At 36.8% G+C, this 19,804-nt stretch overlaps 1 protein-coding gene and 1 pseudogene across 2 annotated transcripts in view; both read left to right on the top strand.

Annotated features, from left to right (window-relative positions):
- Window positions 1-19,804, top strand: part of IL1RAPL2 (interleukin 1 receptor accessory protein like 2) — a 1,137,954-nt gene that overhangs the window by 706,667 nt on the left and 411,483 nt on the right. The gene's annotated exons all lie outside the window — the stretch shown is intronic.
- On the top strand, window positions 5,236-5,821 carry LOC311602154 (transcription factor BTF3-like; annotated as a pseudogene). Its single transcript has one exon. The product of its transcript is annotated as a transcription factor BTF3-like (transcript).

Below are 19,804 nucleotides of genomic sequence, written 5' to 3'. Positions count from 1 at the left end.
CCTGCAGCTCCATTCAGTTCAGTTCCATTCCATTCAGTTCCATTCAGTTCATGCAGTCAGTAAAGTTCAGTTTTCTCTCGACCACTTCACAAACCACAGGAGCAGGAGTAGGAGCAGGAACCAGCAGGAGGAACCGCCATGCCTCCCTTCTTGGATCTCTGGGGTTTTTTTATACCCTTTATAGAGTCCCCAGAATTAAGCTATCTTCAGCTGGCAGAATCAACCCCTGCCAGAGCATACACTAGGCAAATAGTCTGCTGCTACGAACAATCTGAAGCAGTCCCATATCCCATACCTTGGATTAAAACAAAAACATGTTTACATAACATAATTGAGCAGCTCCTTGTACTGTTTTCCCTACCTAGAAAAACCATGCTTTAATCTTTGAAAAAATGCATTTCTCAATTGGTGCCTACATTTTCCTCCTGGCTCTCAAGGCTTCCTTTGACAGCAAATTGTCATTGATAGCCTATGCATATTCATTTGTGTATGATTTGGGAGTTTCTAGTGTTAGAAGCTTATAGGTACCACTTAATAATTGCATGATGCTGTTTAAATGGAATGTATGGAAACATTTCAGACTTCATCCCTATGAACATTCAAACTGAAATAACCAAAGCACTTCTAGACGGTGAAGTAAATAGCTAATTTTTATAAACATAACAGCAGATGGTCTCATCATTTGTCACAATTTAAAAGAAAACTATTTTCTGTGACCTTCAAGTAGATACTGACTTCTAGGAAAATGATTTGGAACAACTTTCTTAGATATAAAAATTTTAAAACACTATTAATTGATTTTTTCTTTGAAAAATTAGTTCAAATGGAATTGCAAGCATAACTTGCTAACAAATTACATATATTTTAGACAAGATATAGTTAAATAGAAATACTTCAAATAAATGGTTGTCATAACAGCATTAAGCAGAATAAGAATGTTAAGAAATCCAATAATAAGTCCTACTATTATACCTCTGAATTAATTTCTTTATGTGTAGCTTCTAGAACTCTAACTCAGCATCCATTGCAGGAGCTATAAAATTTGTACCCCTATCTCTTTTTGCTGATCATAGTGGCACACGCCTTTAATCCCAGCACTTAAGAGGCAGAGGCAGAAGGATCTCTATTGTTTTAGGCCAATTTGGTCAATGTGGTAAATTCTAGGGTAGCAATGACTACATAGAAACTCTGTCTAAAAAAAAAAATCCCAAACCAATCTTTTTACATTTTCATCACCTTTCCAAATCTGAAAAATAGAATCTATAGGAATAAGCTTCCAATCATTAACATATCTACCTCCTCAAATAATACAAGTATACATAGTCGTTGATACTGAAGTTCAAATTTGTTTTCACAACATTTCTGTGCCCCCAAGAGGAACCTGGTTTAATTTACTTAGATTTCTGTGATTTTTTAAAACTGTGTGCATGTGTTATTTCTTTACACCAACCTAGCATTTCTTATGCTTATCCATAATGTTGTCCCTCCCTATTTTGTTCTCTAGACTAAAATGCTTTCCTGGTTCCTACTCTTGGAGCAATCCTCATTTGTGGGCAAGACTTTTGAAATGCGACATATATTGAATACTAGGGTTTGGATTAGAATCTTCATCTTAACTCTTCTATGACAAATGCTAATATCTTAAAACTCAAATACTGCATGTAAATATGTCCATAGTAAAAATAATCAATACTGTGATAGGACAAGACAGAACAGAAGTTCTTTCATATTGTATTTTTACTGAGGTCATTTCAAGTTTAACTAGAATTTGATCTACTTGATGGAGAATCCTGTGGACAAATTACCAAACTCTATCCTAGGAACCCAAGGACAATATGCCCAGGTAAATTTGCCATAGTTTCCATTAAACTACCTGCTTGTATACAACCCCCTCCAGCTAACAGTTTATTGTAGCTTCTGTTAAATTGCTTGCTTATGCAAAACCTCCCCCTCCAGCTAATTGCTTAATTTAGCTTCTGTTAAACTGTTTGCTTCTGTGAAGCCACACCCACACTCTTTAGCTGCCAGGATATGGATTTTGCCTTCAGAAACCCTGATCTCTGGATGCTTGGGGCTACACCTGCATCCCAATTTCCTGAGTATAGTCTCAGCTGGCTGGAATAAAGACTTTCAACTGGCTATAAACTATATCTGAGTGGTCATCTTTGGTGGGCTCCTGTCAACAACACAACTTGTAAACTAGTCTGTTAGGAGTACTTTATTGGAATCTAACTTTATATAGAAGTCTGCCCTGCTCCTTAGACAACCATTTACGTACTTCTTGTATAATAAAGGTAACTATGTTGCTTCTCTCAGTTTCTTGACATTGCATTGTTGTTTTTGAGGGGGGAAACCTGGCTCTTCTTGGACTTGTTCTTGAGCCTAGTTTCTAGTCATGGCCTAGATCATTTATAAAATAGCTATTCATTGAGCAGCACCACATACTTTCTCTTCACAGATATTTGTTTTATAGATAAGAAGGAATTTTCTGGCAAAAGATGATTAAGATAATTCTCAACTAAATGGTGTCACAATATGACACAGAAAAGAGTCATTCATGTAGCTCCTCTTAATGACCTCTCTCTCTGAAGTATAAAGTCAACTGCTCACTGTGATGATTGACATTTTTTCCTAGCAATTAAATTATTGGTTTAGTTCTTAAGACTTAGACTAATTATTTCAAACTTTTCGAGGAACATAAATACATTAAACCATAATATATTTCCTGTGTAAACTGACAGCATGACTAATCCATGGTATGATTAAGTGGGAAGTTTTTATTGTAGATATGAGACAGAAAATCGCCAGAGGCATCTGGAAGAGTGTATAGTGGATAAAAAAAGTAGACTGAACATGTGTAGAAGTATGGACATTGGCAAGGCTATCTGCAAGAAAGGAGAGAATAGCAAGGGATAGAGAATAGAGGAGAGAGATGGAGAAGAAGAAGGAGAAGAAGAAGAAGAAGAAGAAGAAGAAGAAGAAGAAGAAGAAGAAGAAGAAGAAGAAGAAGAAGAAGAAAAATATAAGCAGCTGGGTTAAAAAGAGAATTCAAATTTAAGATTATTCTTCATACAGATTATATGTGTATATATATATATATATATATATATATATATATATATATATATATATATATATATATTTCTACTCTAATATGAGGTATTATACCCATCCAACTCAATTATAATACATGGTTAATTCCAGTACTTTGAAAGTGGTATTGCATGCTGTTTAGGATAATTAATACAAGCTAGTTGTTAGTTGATCAAATTATGGTCATGTCAATTCAAGAATATATATCCTAAGTCTAACGGATAGATATGATTATATAAATATATAAATTAAAATAGTTAGATAAGGTCTTCAAAAGCCTCAGAGACCTACAGAATATGGCATTTAAAGATGTTTTTATTATTCTAAAGCCTCTTTGACAACAAGACAGGTTAACTCCTTGGAACACCCAGCCTACCTCAAAGAAGACAATGAGCATCAGCGAACCTCCTTATGGATGTGGCTTTAAATGTAGCAAACCAGCCACTGGATAAAATGTCCTCATTTCGGCCACAGACAGAATTCTGCTTAAAAATGCCCAAGCTTAGATGCAGGCAGATGATGGCCAAAATCTGCCAAGACAAGGTAAGCCAGTCCTCAATAGTTCCTGCATTACAAATATGTCTGTCAGATATATCAGGCCAGAAGGATGAAGATGGTGCTCCAATGTTATAGAGAGTTTTAGGTGGCTATTCATGCAGAAAACTGTCTCTGTCATTTTTTTTCATCTTTTAAGCTGCTAACCTGCACTTCCAGTTCATTTAGGTAATTAAGTTTTATTCCTTCTCAAGTCTCTGATAGGGTTGAAGACCAAATAGTTTAGTCTTACAATTAAGTTTAGTTGTTTAGGGGTTAAGATGGCTTTAAGTTTAGATAGATGCTTTACGTTAATAGAGATGAGATATGATAGATATTGATTTCATTCAGAATTTTAGACTCACCAAGATAGGAAAGATATTTACTTCAAGTTTGCCAAATACAAATAACCAAATCACTATGAATGTAACACTTATATAATTCCTAATTGTTTCATGGTTCTTCGTGCTATATGTAGTTTATTTTATTTATGTGTAATAATATAAATGTAAGTGGAAAAAATGAAATATATATATGAGAGAATGAGTAACTGGGAGTTACTGTGCCCTGGAGAGAGTATACTAGAAGGGGAGAAGATAAGAAGGGCTAGGTTGTTAGTATAGATTTTGAAATGTGTAACAAGTACTTGTGATACTGAAGGAGCCTGAAGGCTAAGATGAGCTTTGATATGCTGATAGGTGCCACAGGTGCCAGAGGTAAAGGAAATGACTTCTTTGTGCAGATGGGACTTGGTTTCACAAGTTCATGAGGAATGCTGGCTTTTCTCTAACAACAGAAACCCTCCTATAGGCCAGGTTGAGCTCATTTCTGGATATTTACGGGAGGGAGGGGAGCTTTTAGAGTTTGGGGAATTGGAGTTTTCTTTGAACCTAACAGTTTCAATCTACAACAGAGATTTTAAATGGATGTCTGCAGTATGATGCAGTTGAGGTCATGTTATACATACATACACATGCACACACACATGCATACATACATACATACATATACACAAATCCATTTATAATGGATATGAAAACTTTTCTAAAGTACTAACTTAGACATGCAGATTCACTTATTAATAAAAGTTGCACTCGTTTGTATTACCACCTTCAACTAGAGTCCAGACATGATAGACATGTAGGAAAGGGATGGAATCAGAGGACTCCCTAGGAAGTAAAACTGAACTTTGATATAGCCTTAGTATAACAAGCCACAGAGTGGATTATATGGTAAATTTTGGTCTCACTATACAAGACCAGAAACAAAGAGTAGCAGAACTTCATGTCCTTTGCTTTTTTTCTGGAGATGTCTTCGCACGGATAAAAATGACACCTAAATGAATACAGTTATCGGTTATGGGTAAATATTTCTCATCTTTTAATTAACTTTTCTTGATTCAGTCTTTGTATGTATCCCTGGTTGGCCTGGAACTTACTATGTAGACGAGGCTGCCCCTAGACACACAGAGATCTGCTTGTTTTTTCCTTCCAAGAGCTAGGAAGAAAAACATTGCCTCACAGTGACTGGATAAAATTATATTATTTAGGCTGCTGTCTTTTGTCCCCATGTGTGTGCGCCTTATGGTCAGCATGAGAGCTCCCTGAGCTTGAACCCTAGTCCCCTGCATGGCCCCATTATCTCTCCGACAAGATGAAAGAAAAGATCACAAGCCAGGAAAAACTTGCCAAATTGCAGGTACAGGCATGTATTGGTGGAAAAGGAACTGCTCGCCGAAAGAAGAAGGTGGTCCACAGAACAGCCACAGCAGATGATTTTAAAAACAATAACAACAACAACAACCTTCAGTTCTCCTTAAAGAAGTTAATGATAAACAATATCTCTGGAATTGAAGAGGTGAACATGTTTACAAACCAAGGGACAGTGATCCATTTTAACACCCCTAAAATTCTGGCTTCTATGACAGTAAACACCTTCACCACTAAGGGCCAGGCTGAGACAAAGCAGCTGACAGAAATGCTCCCCAAGCATCCTAAACCAGGTTGGTGCAGACAGCATGGCTAGTTTAAAGGAGACTGGCTGAAGCTCCGGCCAAGCAATCTGTGGATGGAAAAGCACCACTTGCTGCTGGAGAGGAGGAAGAGGAGGAAGTTCCAGATGTGGTGGAGAATTTTGATGAGGCTTCTAAGGATGAGGCAAACTGAATTGAGGTGACTTCTGAAGGAGGTAGTACTTGGAGAAGTTACCGAAGCTGCTGTTTTATATCATGACTTCTTTTTAAAAATCTTTTGTTTATGAATCTGATAAAATCTAGATCTCTAATATTTTGGAGCCCAAGCCCTGCGGACACTGCAGCTCTTTTCAGTTTTTGCTTAGACACAATTCATTCTTTGCAGCAAACTAAGCCGACGAAGCGAGGAAATAAAGTTTAGAAATTCTTTGCCTAGTTAAAAAAGCCATTATTTATTTTGTGTGTGAATGTATGGCACACATGGTATTGCATTAGGTTTGTTTGGTGGCCATAAGAGCACTTTTGTGACCTGGTTCCCCCCTCCATCCTGTAAGCCTCAGGAATCGCATATTTGACAGCAGGTAACTTTACCCCTGGAGCCATCTTCCTGCTCCTAAATTTTTCCTATTAGGAACTTTTATGGTTGGTCCAAAGAAACTTTCTGTAACCCTCTACAAACCTTGAAACTGTCCGGAGTTTACAGTCATTGCGAATAGCCCCTCATTTTCCACTTTGAAGATATAAGTGATCAGAGAGCCATTCAGCTCAAAAGAAAATGATAGTCATCTAAGCAGGAGGTGTGTTGAGCTTTGCAGAACAAATAAGATAAAGTTGTAAAATAGCATCACTCTGTTACATGCTGTGGTTATAATTGGGATGCTCAGTTGGTGGCAGCTAAGATGCTTGTGTTCTGAAGAGTTTGATGTGGTCTACTTTACTTTGTCCTCTATGCGGTAGAGTCAGCTTGTCATCACTTATTCATTCAGCCAGTCCTAAGTCCATGCCTTCTTATATGGCAAACACATTTTCAGTCTTTCAAAATTATGATATTCTTTCAACTTTCCTCTTACTTTGTGTCCTTCATCATAGTTGCAACATTTCCTTTTCACTTTAACTATCAATATCAGTGTTTCTCAGGGCTTTGCTCTCTGTCCTCTTGCTCTGTACTATACCTGCGTACACTGCATGTTCAGCATGATTTCTACTCTTAGGATTCCTGGATCCTACATCTCTAGCTCTGATTTCTCCTTCTGTTCTTCACTTCACTAGACTCACAAAGACCTCATAGCTACACAGCAGATGGCCACTTTGTGATCGGAAATATTTATTATTATCTTCTTCCTAGCCCCAGAGTCTACCTTCAGACTTGTCCTCTCTTCCTTATGCCATTTGTTAATGTGTAATAGTATCATATTCTCTTCCACCAATTGGAAGTCCAAGAGCCTCTGATGCCATATTTACCTTCCCGTCAGACAGAAAATAAGCTTCTAAAGCTTGCCAATTCTACCTTTCCTTCATCTCATCACAATTTTTACCCTAATAGCGTTTGTTAGAATAGCAATTTCAAATTGGCAACCTACAGGCAGTATGTGTTTATATCAACAGCATGATATTTACTTTAAAAAATGTTTTAACCTCTAGAGAGAGGTATTTTATATCATTGGTCAGGTTTATTCCAAGGTATATTTTTGAGGTTATTATTAATGGGATTTTCCTTACTTATTTATTAGTATGTTTGTCACTGATATACAGGAAGGCTACTGAGTTTTATACCCCCATTTTGTGTCTTGATACTTTAACCAAAGTGTTTGTCTGATCCAAGTTTTCTCTGGGGAAGCCTTGTCTCAGTTATTTTTCTAACACTGTCCTAAAACACATTGCTAAGGCAACTTTTTAAAAATATTTTTATTAATTCATTCATATTACATTTCAATCGTTATCCCATCCCTGTGTCCTCTCATTCCTCCCTCCCTCCCATTTTCCCCTTACTCCCCTCCCCTATGACTGTGACTGAAGGGTACCTCCTCCCTCTGTATATGCTCATAGGGTATCAAGTCTCTTCTTGGTAGCCTGCTATCCTTCCTCTGAGTACCACCAGGTCTCCCCCTCCAGGGGACGTGGACAAATATGGGGCACCAGAGTTTGTGTGAAAGTCAATCCCCACTCTCCACTCAACTATGGAGAATGTTGTGTCCATCGGCTAGATCTGGGTAGGGGTTCAATGTTTATTGTACATATAGTCCTTGGCTGGTGCCATAGTTTGAGCAGGACCCCTGGGCCCAGATCCACCCATCATAATGTTCTACTTGTAGGTTTCTAGGACCCTCTGGATCCTTCTATTTCCCCATTCTCCCTTGCTTCTCTCACCTAGATGCCCAATAGGATGTCCTCCCCTGTGTCCCATTTTCCCGGTCAGTGAAGACTTTCATGGGACATGCCCCTTGGGCTAGTGTCTAGATATATGTGAGTATATACCATTTGAGTCTTTCTGCTACTGGGTTAACTCATTCATTATGATCATTTCTAGTTCAATCCATTTGTCCACAAATTTCGGGAATTCCTTGTTTTAATAGCTGAGTAGTATTCCATAGTGTAAATGTACCACAGTTTCAGAAGAAACAGTTTATTTTGGGTTTATGGTTCCAGGAGAGTTAGCATTAATTATGGCAGAGCAGAGGCAGAAAGGGACAGGTAGCTGAATCAGCAGTTGAGAACTGAGGACTTGCATCAAACTCCAAACAAGAAGCACAAAGAAGGTATTAGAAATAGCACCTGGATATTTGAAGCCTCAAGGACCACCCCCAGTAACATACTTCCTTCAGCAAAGCCATACTTCCTAACCCTCCCCAAGCAGTTCCATCAAGTGGCTTCCAAGTATTCAAATGTACAAGAATATGGGAGCTATCTCACCCAAACCACTGCCAGTCTTAGTAATGAAAACTCTGATACAATGAAGAAAGAAAATAAAGATTCACTAAAGAATAGATTACCCTCTCATGCTTATAGTAGCTGTATTACCAACTGGAAAATAGTACAACAACCCAATCCCCATTAAAATTGTAATGCCATCTTTCCAGAAAATATAAAAAATCTTAAAATTTATATGGAAACACAAAAGACCCCAGATAGTCAGAGCAAGCCTGAGAAAAAAATGAAGTATGCTGGAGGTATCATTGTACATGACTCTACTTATTCTACAGAGCCACAGCAATAAAGCCAGCATGGTATTGTTCCAAAGAGACGTATGAACCAGTGGAATAAAATAGAAGACACATGAACATCGTTATGGAGATGGCTTCAAATGTGGCAAATCAGCCACTGAGCAAAATGTTCTCATTTCTGCCACAGACAGAATTCTGCCTAAAAATGGGCAAGCTTGGATGCAGGTAGAATCCACAGCCAAATGCTGCCAAGACAGGGTAAGCAAGTCATCAATAATTCCTGCCTCACAAATATGTCTGTCAGATATATTGGGCCAGAAGGCTGAAGATGATGCTCCAACGTTATATCGAGAGTTTTGGGTGACTGTCCAGGCAGCAAACTGTCTCTGTCATCTCATTTCGGAACCTGTTAACCTGCACTCCCTGTTTACTCAGGTAATCAATTTTGTTCCTTCTCAAGTTTCTGAGGGGGGCTGAAGACCAGATAGTTTAGTCTTACAATTAAGCTTAGTTAAGACTATACTTTCAGGGATCATTTCTATAGTTCATTTCAATTAAGCTCAGTTGTTTAAGAGTTAAGATGGTTTTAGGTCTAGATAGATGTTTTAAGTTGATAATGATGAGATATGATAGATAATGACTTACATTCAGAATTTTTGACTCACCAAGTTAGGAAAGATACTTTCTTCAAGGCTGCCAAATACAAATAACCAAAACACTATGAATGTACCATTTATATGATTCCTGATTGTTTCATGGTTCTCCTTGCTGTAGGTAGTTTATTTTTATATGTGTATTAATATAAATGTATATGTAAACAGAAAAATAATAAGAAAAAAGAAAACACACACTACTATAATCATCTGACTTTTAACAGAAATTCCAAAAACTGAACACTGGAGCAAGAGCAATCTCTTTAATAAATGGTTTTGGAAAACTAGATATCCACATTCAAAAGAATGCAATGAGATCTCTATCTCATGTGTCACAAAACTCAATTCAAAATGGATTTTAAAATGTTAGTATATCACCTGAAATTCTAAAACTGTAAGAGGAAAAACTCTTAAACAGTTTAAGATGCTTAAGAACTTTCTGCACAGGACTCATATTGCCTAGGACATAATGTCAACAGTCAACAAACAAGAACTCATGCAATGGAAAACTTCTACATAGCAAAGAAAATAGTCAAGTAAAGAGATGTTCTACATTTTCAATATGTAAAGAGCTGAAAAAAGCCCCCAAACCAATAAATAGGTGAATTAAATGGAGAAGAGTACTATTAAAGATTGAAATGCAAATGTCTAATAAACATTTGGAAAAAATTAGTTGTTCTACCCATCAAAGAAATACAAATCAAACCCTCCTGAGATTCCATCTTATCCCATTCAGAAAGATAGTCATTAAAAAAACAAACAACAATGGCGGGATGGAAGGAGGAAGGACCCAGAGTGTTCAGGAGCCTCACAAGGAAACCATCAAGGCCAGCAGATCTGGACCCAAGGGGGTATGCACAAACTACTGCACCAACCAAGGACAGTACCACAGTTGTGGAGAGAGTGGACACTGCCTCTGACATCAACTCTGGTGCACCATATTTTATCACTTCCCCTTAGTGAGGAGGCCTGATGCCACACAGAAGAAGGAGAAGCAGGCTATCTGAATGAGACCTGATAGGCTATGGTCAAATGGTGGGGGAGGAAGTCCCCTTCTGTTAGTGATCTAGGGGAGGGGCATAGGGCAGAAGAGGGAGGGACGGTGGGAACAGGAACATAAGAGCAAGGGATAACAATCGGGATGTTATCTGAATAAATTATAAAAAATAAAAGTAAATAAATAAGAAAATAAATAATGCATGTGAAGATACACACAAAACGGAGCTCTTATGCACTGCTGGTGGTTACATGAATTTGTTCAGTCATTGTGGAAGTCAATATGGAGCTTTTACAAAAACAAAACCAAACAAACCAGAAGTATAGACTATGCGGTAATTCTCAGATATGCCTTCTTGGCCATTTATCTGAATGATACAAGACAAGCTACCACAGAAATATTTTCATGTTAATGTTTCTAGCAGCACTCTTTGAAGTCATGGAATTTTCTAGGTTATGGAACCAACCTAGTCTTCCAATGCTATCTCTTCAGACCTAGCAGCAGACTAGATAAGGAAAATGTGATGTAGATATACAATTGACATTTTTTCAGCCATAAAGTAGAATGATGTTATTTCATTTGTAGGAAAATGAATGCAACTGAAGATAATCATGTCAGGTGAATTAAGTCACTCTCAGAAAGACAAATATTATGAATTTTCTCTCATTTCTAGGTTTTATATAAATGCATTAAAATAATTTGTTTATATATGATATAACAATACAATCAAAACTGTCTAGGAGCATAAAGGAGCCTAATGGGAAAGTGAAAGGGTAAAAAGCTTGGGAGAATATAAAGGAGTATGAGTATGGTCAATGTAAAATATATATTTCTATAAAACTTTTCAAAACACCATTGAATATATATTCTCTAGGTGATCATATTTATTTTATAGCTTTTCCTCAAAGTGGTGAGCTGGTATCTTGCATACATTATATAGTAAAGCAATATCTTGCAAATAGCCTGGTCCTCAAAAAGTTTACAATCTGGCAGAAAATATAAAATATATATAAATTAAATTATTTTATGATAAGTCAAAGCAGACAGTAGAAGAATATTTCAGAAAATGGAGTAAGTGTTTAGTTTTCTGGGTAGTGACAAAAGGAAAAGACCAATTTAGATATAATTATATTAGCTTCAAAGTCAGGCATTAATGCAAGTTTAGGGAAAGCTCATATACTTAGAGGGGAGACAGAAAGCTACTGTCTCTTGAGATTGCTAATGTACCTTCATACTCTTTTTCTTTAAACAAAACTCTGAAAAATCATAAAGAAATCAGTCATAGCCACCAAATCACTTGGACTCATTCTTTTAGGCAATGTAGAGTAAATTGGCTTGATTATAATACTGAGATGACCATATTTAGAAGTGTCTGGTCTTCTATCTTTGCTTTTTGAGTTATGTGTTCTTGGACCTTGGAATGAGTGTTCATAATTATTCATATCTGCTATCTTCTCTTTTGAAACATGTACTTTATGATTTCAAAAGAAACATGGCCAGTAATGTATCTGTTATCATAAATGTGCTCTTTTTTAAAAGTATGCTAAAAAACATGCCTGTTTCTAATATGCTTCACTATTTGAATATGTATAGGACCCTTGAATAAAATTCCCACACTTCTTTTGTTCAAGGAGAGCATTGCTCTTGAAATGACTCCTGTGCTCTCCTTGTCTTCTGCAGGTAATAAATCTTTCTGTGCATTATACATTCTTGTACTTCTTGGCTTTGCATTCACCAAAATGCAAATGTCTTAAGTTCAGTTACAATCAAAGAATCCTCAGAAGAGAAAGGATCTCATATAAATGCTGAAGGTTGGTTAGAATAAGCAAAACAGGAAATACAGTTGCTTTATTTAGACATGTTATACCCGAATCAAGTACTTTCTTGTATGCACTGAGGCTATAGATAGCTTTTTAAGGGAGAACATAGGGTTATTGAAACTCTAAATACTGAAAGCAGTGCAACTTTGGTCAAATGACTAAATGTGGTAAATATGAAATTCAAAGTTGGAGATATTATTTTATTTGAGATATGTTTGTTTTAATTTTATGTGTATAGTTGTTTTACTTGCATACATATCTGTGCACTACATGTATGCTCACAAACAATCATAACAAAGTGTCAGATCCTCTGGAACCAGAGTTACAAATGGTTGTGAGCTGTCATGTGGGTGGGACCACTGGAAGAGCAGTTAATGTTCTTAATCACTAAGCCATCTTTCTATCGCCATTATTTTAATTGTTTCTGAGCATATACATAGTTCACAATGATTTTAAATTCATTTGAAAAATTTATGTATTATGAAACAGATTTTTAAGAGAAATCACATTTCTCTTCTGTGTCAGGTGCAGCTTGTAGAATAGTGTGTTGTATTTGAAAACTGTTCCTTTTCCTCTTTGGATTTATTTTTGCAGCTATACCTAAGGGACCATTCAGGTTTTGTCCTTGGAGAGCAAACCTTAGTCTAGACTCAGAGACAGGTTCTATCTGTTCTCACCTTCTGCCTTTCCACTGTTCTCTTTTCTCTAGACCCAACAGTTTCCTGTTGTTTTGCAAAGTTCTTGAGTTATATCATCATAACATTTCAGTCAAGTTAGTGAAGTCAAAGGAAGTGACTTGAAACTGGCTTCCTTTAAACACAGTACTGTGATACACTTGGAATAAGGCTTCCTAAGAAAGACTTTTTACACCTTTCTCAAGTTCCTTCCAACTAACCTACTACTTATCCATACCTCCTATAAGTGATAATCTGAAGCAATTTATCTAGACACTTACACCAAGAAAATAAAACATTTAACACATGGCCCATACCAGGAAGCTAACATCTAGCTGATTGCTGCTAGGGTATATCCTAGGGGGTTTTGGGGGTTGTGTTAACCCCAAAAGTTACTATTGTTTTTGATTATTTATCTGGAGAACACCTGCCATCTATCATATTGGTTCCTTCTTGAAAACTGGGAGTTACTCAAAGCATGTAGATTAACATGTACTAAAAGATCTTCTATGTTAACAACTGACCATGGAAACTCCCTCACTAGATACATCTTCAGAATCTCAGTATATGAGAAAGTTGTAAAACAACTACAATTGAAGCGATGATGGGGGAAGTTGAGAGTATGCTGCATACACAATAATAAAGAAAGACACAATTTAAAACCATCAAAGTAAACCAAACCCCGAAATTTTTGAATAATAATTCAAATTTATGTTTAAGATGTAGAAATTTATATTTCTAGTAGGATAGGCACAAGGTATATTTTTCATCACAAGCACTACTTACTGCTCCTCTGTGCTACCATCTTCTCTGGCTTGATTTGCTGATAACTATATAAATTGTTCCCTCATTCCCTCCAAATCTTTGATCTAATATTACGTTCTCATTATAAGGTCTGTCCTAATTTGCTCATAATAATGAAACACATTCTTTTATATGAGTGATATAAAGTTACAAAACATTAGAATTAATGGAATGAACTTATTCCCATATTATTCCCACCTCCCCACACTCTACCCACTTACTTTGAAGTAGGCTGTCATTTATTGCCTTCTAACAGTCTGTGATATTTGCTTTTAATTTTGTCCTAGAAGAAATTTAGCATAGAGTTTGGTCTCCTTTGCTCATTCTTATGACCACAATTCCTAGACTACTTTCTACTTGGTGCATAGTATGAGTTCAGTAAGTTACCATTGGATGAATAAGTTTTCTTGTCAATGAGACCTATCACATCACTTACAAAACTGATTCAAGTTAGAGAAAGCAAGGTGTGAGCATGACTACATATCAAAAGTCGGCATTTTATGCTGGTATTTAGTGACCATGAGTGATCATCTGTAAATGAGACATTGCTATTAATACCTTTCTTTACCTTAATCTCAAGACTCAGAAAACATGCCAAAAAGAAAGCAGAAAGAATGTAAGAGACAAAGGATGGAAAATGTTGTCAAATATTTTTTACATATGAAGTTATTACACATATGTACAATAAACTACTTATAGCAAGAATAATGATGACACAAACAGAAATTATATAAATGTTACATTCATAGTGTTTTGGCTATTTGTATTTGGCATCCTTGAAGAAAACATCTTTCCTAACTTGGTGTATCTAAATTTCTGAATGTAAATCAATACCTTTCATATCTCATCATTATCAACTTAAAATATCTATCTAGACCTAAAAACATCTTAATCCTAAACAACTAAGCTTAATTGTAGAACTAAACTTTCTGGTCTTCAACCCCATCAGAGACTTGAGAAGGAATTAAATTGATTACCTGACTATATCAGAATATACATTTTAGGTGTGGTAAATAGATATGATTCTAAGAAAGATAAGATTGGAAAGTTAAAGTCTTCAAAAACCTCAAAAAATGCAGAATATTGCATTTTAAAATGCTTTTTTTTTTATTATTTTAAAGATTCACTGACAATGAGGCAGGTTAACTCCTAGCAATACCCAGCCTACCTCAAAGAGGATTATGAGCATCAAGAAACTCCTTATGGAGATAGCTTCAAATGTGGCAAACAAGCCACTGGGGAAAATGTCCTTGTTTCTGCCACAGACAGAATTCTGCCTAAAAATAGGCGAGCTTAGATGCAGGCAGAGTTAACGGCCAAACTCTGCCAAGACAGGGTAAGCAAGTCCTCAATAGTTCCTGCCTCGCAAATATGTCTGTCAGATACATTGGGCCAGAAGGCTGAAGAAGATGCTCCAATGTTATAGAGTTTTGACTGATTACTCAGGTAGCAAACTGTCTCTGTAATGCGCTCATCTGGGAAGCTACTAACCTACACTCCTGGTATACTCAGAGAAAGATTGTTATGGAACGTGGTCCTCTGGATTTGGCATGGCTGTTGTACATCTGGGCTCGTGGTAGCTATAGATACCTGCACAAGATCAATCCAGTAGTGGTGGATGGATATGAACAATATTGATTATATAAACAAATAAAATTCCAAAAGAGTATTAAAATAATTGTAGCATTTGGACTCCCAATGGTCCAAGCCCAGCTGAGGAACTATTGCCAATTGAAGGCTACTGGGGCAAGCAGAGCCACTTTTCTTTGAGCGGTGGTCACTTTTAGGCTCCCCATATTCCACTGGATGACTGTACCCATGCCCATATGAGCAGCACTCAATGGACTCTAGATTATTAAAAATGGGGGAACACAAAGTTGGGAAAGAGGCATGTTACTTGGGTAAATTATGTTGGAGAAATGTGGGTGGGAAGGTATACATGATCAAGATATACTGTATACATGTATGAAATGTTCCAAGGGTAAATTTAAAATAGCATAAAATGTGAAATAAACTAGGTACTTTGAAACAGGAATAACTGTGTTCAGAAGAATTTGTTGATGTTTGCTCTTATTTTATTTAGATTATGACATCATTGTTTTTATGACTTCATTGTTGATAAAATTTGTTCATGTTACTGCCTGATAGCCTGGATGAAGACTGTTTTGCAAGAGTAATTCCTCTGGTTCAATATATATCAGTTATTCCACTTCTGTCTTACATACTCGCACATGTGGTTTTTGTTGTTTCTGCTGCCAATTCTCTCAAGATTGTTTTGAATGTAATTATGAAAGACTTCTTAAAAGTAAGCACAAGTGACCTACCCTCTTATTCATCCATATATTGCCAGTGATGATGAAGAAATCCTGATGAGAGAAATTGAGAAACCTACCTGACTTAACTCTCTATTAGCTGAAATGTTTAAAGTATGTTTTAATTATCTTAATGGTTTGCTACCATTTTTTAGTCTGCAAAAATAATGCTTTACTTCTTTGGCTTACATATAGATAACCTTTTACTATGTAACTGTATAAGACATGTTTAATAAGCAGGGGGCAAATGTTAAGAATCATTATTTCCATTATGTGGGCAGAGACTGTAGCACAGTAACTGTACAGAGGGGCCTATTTGGATAGATTTGGTTAAAAGGTTTTAATTATCCTACCTTTTTTTTCTTTTCGATCATCACTGGTAATTTTATCTCCACTTTTCTTCTTATCTTCTCATAGCAAAATGCTGATGGTGCTTTTAGCCACATCTGGTTCAAATATTCCTAACAGCTTTTCTTCAGGAGATTGTAAGGCAACTGGGTAGCTTCCCAGGGAAGAGTATAATGGACTGGAAGAGACTCAGAGCAAACTCACCCTGCTATCCTTTAACTATTGATGAACCACATAATACAGTTATAGAACCTGAACTGAGACACAAAAGAAAAGGAAAGTTTCTAGCATGAAATGTTTGAAGTATCAATTAGGTATTAATGTTAACTTGTTTATTATTCAATCTAAATGAAAATGCACTGTGGATTGATTTGAAGAAAAAAATTGAAACGTGGTACAATTAAATTTATCATTTAAACTCAGGGTGCTTTGATAATTTAATGTGATATTATATTACTTTGGACATAAAGTTTATAAATTTCTATTGCAACATAAGAAAGATCTCATTTCCTTCTTACCAAGGTCTAGTGTGTCATATTTCATCTTTTAAAAGCAGAAAAAGTATAGAAATTGGCCATACACTGGAACCTAAGTAATAGATCTGACATAACTACTTGCTTGAAAAAAAATGAGGAATCCTCAAAGATAGAAAAGATGCTATACAAGGTTGGTCAGGTAGCTATGTTAAAGAGGTACAGTCCTTGGGAAGCTTATTTATCCTCAGAAAGTCATTAGACACAGCCAGTGAATTTGTGACCCTCTATCAAGTATGACAAGGCTAACCTTACATGTAGGTGACAGGTTCTGTGAAGCGTATTTTTTATTTAATGTTTTTTATAAAGAAGGCAGTTAATGAGACTTTTTTGGAAAATATATATTTGAAACAATTTGTCCTGATATGCTTACTGTTATAAAATTATTTTCATGTTTTATTCTTTTTTAGTGAACATGTACCACAAAAGCACTTTTGTGTAATTGGCTATTTTCTCTAGTACAGACACCCACTGTGCTGGCTAGTATTATGTCCACTGGACACAAGGTAGAGTTGCTGTGGAAGAGGGAAACAGAATTGAGAAATACCCTACTAGAGTGGCCTGTAGGGAAGCTGGTGGGAATTTTTTAAAATTCATGATTGATGTAGGAGGGCCTAGCTCACTGTTGGTGGTGCTGATGGTCCTGGGTGCCATCAGAAAGCAGGCTGAGCAAGTCATGAGAGAGCAAGCCAGTAAGCAACACTCCTCCATGGCCTCTCCATCAGTTCCTGTCTCCAGGTTCCTGCCCTGCTTGAGATCCTGCCCTAACTTCCCTCGGTGAGGAACTGTTACCTGAAAGCATCAGGTGAAATAAACCCTTTCTTCCCCAGGTTGCTTTTTTGTCGTGGTATTTGAACACAGCTATAGAACCCTAACTAAGAGGCCCACAAATCAATTTAAAGACAAAACAATGCATTTGGCTAATAATGTCAGAGGTACTCTACCAGTGGCAGCTCTACTGGCTGCAGGCTGGTAGTGGGCCTGCCAAAGGGAATGGTGGAACAAAACTCTGCACCTACAGATTTGACAGTCCAAGGGTTGAGATACTGCTTTCAAAGGCATATCTCAATGACGGATCTTATCCAGCTAGTCTCACACCCTAAGGTTTCCATTACCCACCCTCCAAATACCAGCAGCTGGTGAATAAGCCTTTGGGAGGACATTCCAGATCCAAATGGAAACAGCAAGTAAGTTGTTAATCTCTGTCTGCCTAAATTGCTTATAGATTGGAAGAATAATGGTGCATGTGTCATAAAGCTGTCTAACTTCTATCTGTATTGCGAGAAGCTGTGGGTTTCACATAAACTGCTGAGAACAATGTCTGTCATACAGTAAACACCCCATAAATGTCAGGTAACATTATTTAGGGTACAAACAGTACTTTACGTCCCCCAATCCCCATACTGATCTAATGTTGACAAGACAGTCCAGTGCAGTCTATTCGAAGGGCAAACACATTTGATTTAACTAGAGATGTGCAGTGATGTGAGAAGCAACATCTGAAGCCAGGATCCTTTTGCTATCCCACATGTATATACTGTTCTTTCTGCTCCCCAGAAGAATGTCACTGAAGGAGAAATTAGAATATTCCTGAAAGTCCTGGTTAAATTCCTTACTGAGTCTCTGCCTGAACATGAAGGGAGTGTAAAGCTGACTTTCAAAAATAATATTTGTATATACTTACAATCTATGCTTGATGTTGAACTTGAGCATAATATAAAATATACGTCTAAAAATTCGCAGTATGTAGTTGTGTAGTATATAAGTTGGCCACAAGTCTCTACCATTCTCAAAAATGGCTCTATCTACAAAGCAGAACTGATTGCCCTGTGTTGCTTCTTATTCTTCCAGCTGATGTTATTTTGATTTTCAACCCAGGCATACATCATAGAATGTATTCTCAGGATGCAGTTATGAACACCATTTGCCTACTCTTCTAACTTGAATTAAAAGACTGGCAGTGTGTCTACTCACAGCTTAAGTACCTAAGCTATTTGTCTGCATAGTCATTCCAAGGAACAACACAGAAATCACAGCAACAGATTAATAGGCATTTGATGCTCAGGGCAAACCTGTTTTCCCCTTTGTGTCAGACTTCTAATAAGAAGTCATTATCTGGACCATTAAGGTCAGAAGTGACACCCATCACATTCTCAAACCTGCTTGTGTCGTTCTGTAAAGTTAACAAATAATTACACACACACACACACACACACACACACACACACACACTCACACACACACACACACACACTGCTTGTTATAAGAGACAACTGAGTATAAAACCTGCAAAGCTTTTTGAATGATCTGCTTCTCACATAGGCCTAATAAACTCCGATTGTATTAGGAAATGCACTTTATTAGCTCCCATAAACCAGGACTCAATGATTCCATGTCCCAGGAAAATAAAATGAAATGAAAAGAGTTAAGTAATATTGAGAGCTTTGAACATACAATACAACGGATGAACTCCAGGCATTTCATTTTTGATTTATATGAACAGTGGAGTTTTTTTTTTAATAAAAATAAGAAAAAGAAAAAGGACAAGAGCGGTGAGATACTTCTCTGTACTACTGTAACCCGTGAAGAAACAAAAGTTCCGCCTATGAATAAGCCCTAAAATCTATCAGCAAAGAAAGCACATTCATTTTCATTGTCACAGAAGAAAGAGCCCTCTGCCAAATGGGGAAGTAGATGTCATACTGACTGAAGCTACATTTTGTGACAGCAGGAAAATGGGATCTGACTTGAAAGGCCCCAAAGAAGACTGTCAGGTCTTTGTAATGCTGCTTGTAAGAGACAGGACTAACACTGATGTCGCAAGCTAGCTGGAGTAGTGTGGCTTTCACTGAATGGGGTTCTTCCTTTTCTAAGATGCATTCTGGCCTCTGGATATCATAAGC

Source organism: Acomys minous (genome assembly GCF_964271855.1).
Source record: "Acomys minous genome assembly, chromosome: 7".
In the NCBI taxonomy this organism is placed as follows: Eukaryota; Metazoa; Chordata; class Mammalia; order Rodentia; family Muridae; genus Acomys; species Acomys minous.
The sequence above is the reverse complement of the archived record's forward strand: the minus strand, read 5'-3'. Positions and strand labels throughout refer to the sequence as shown.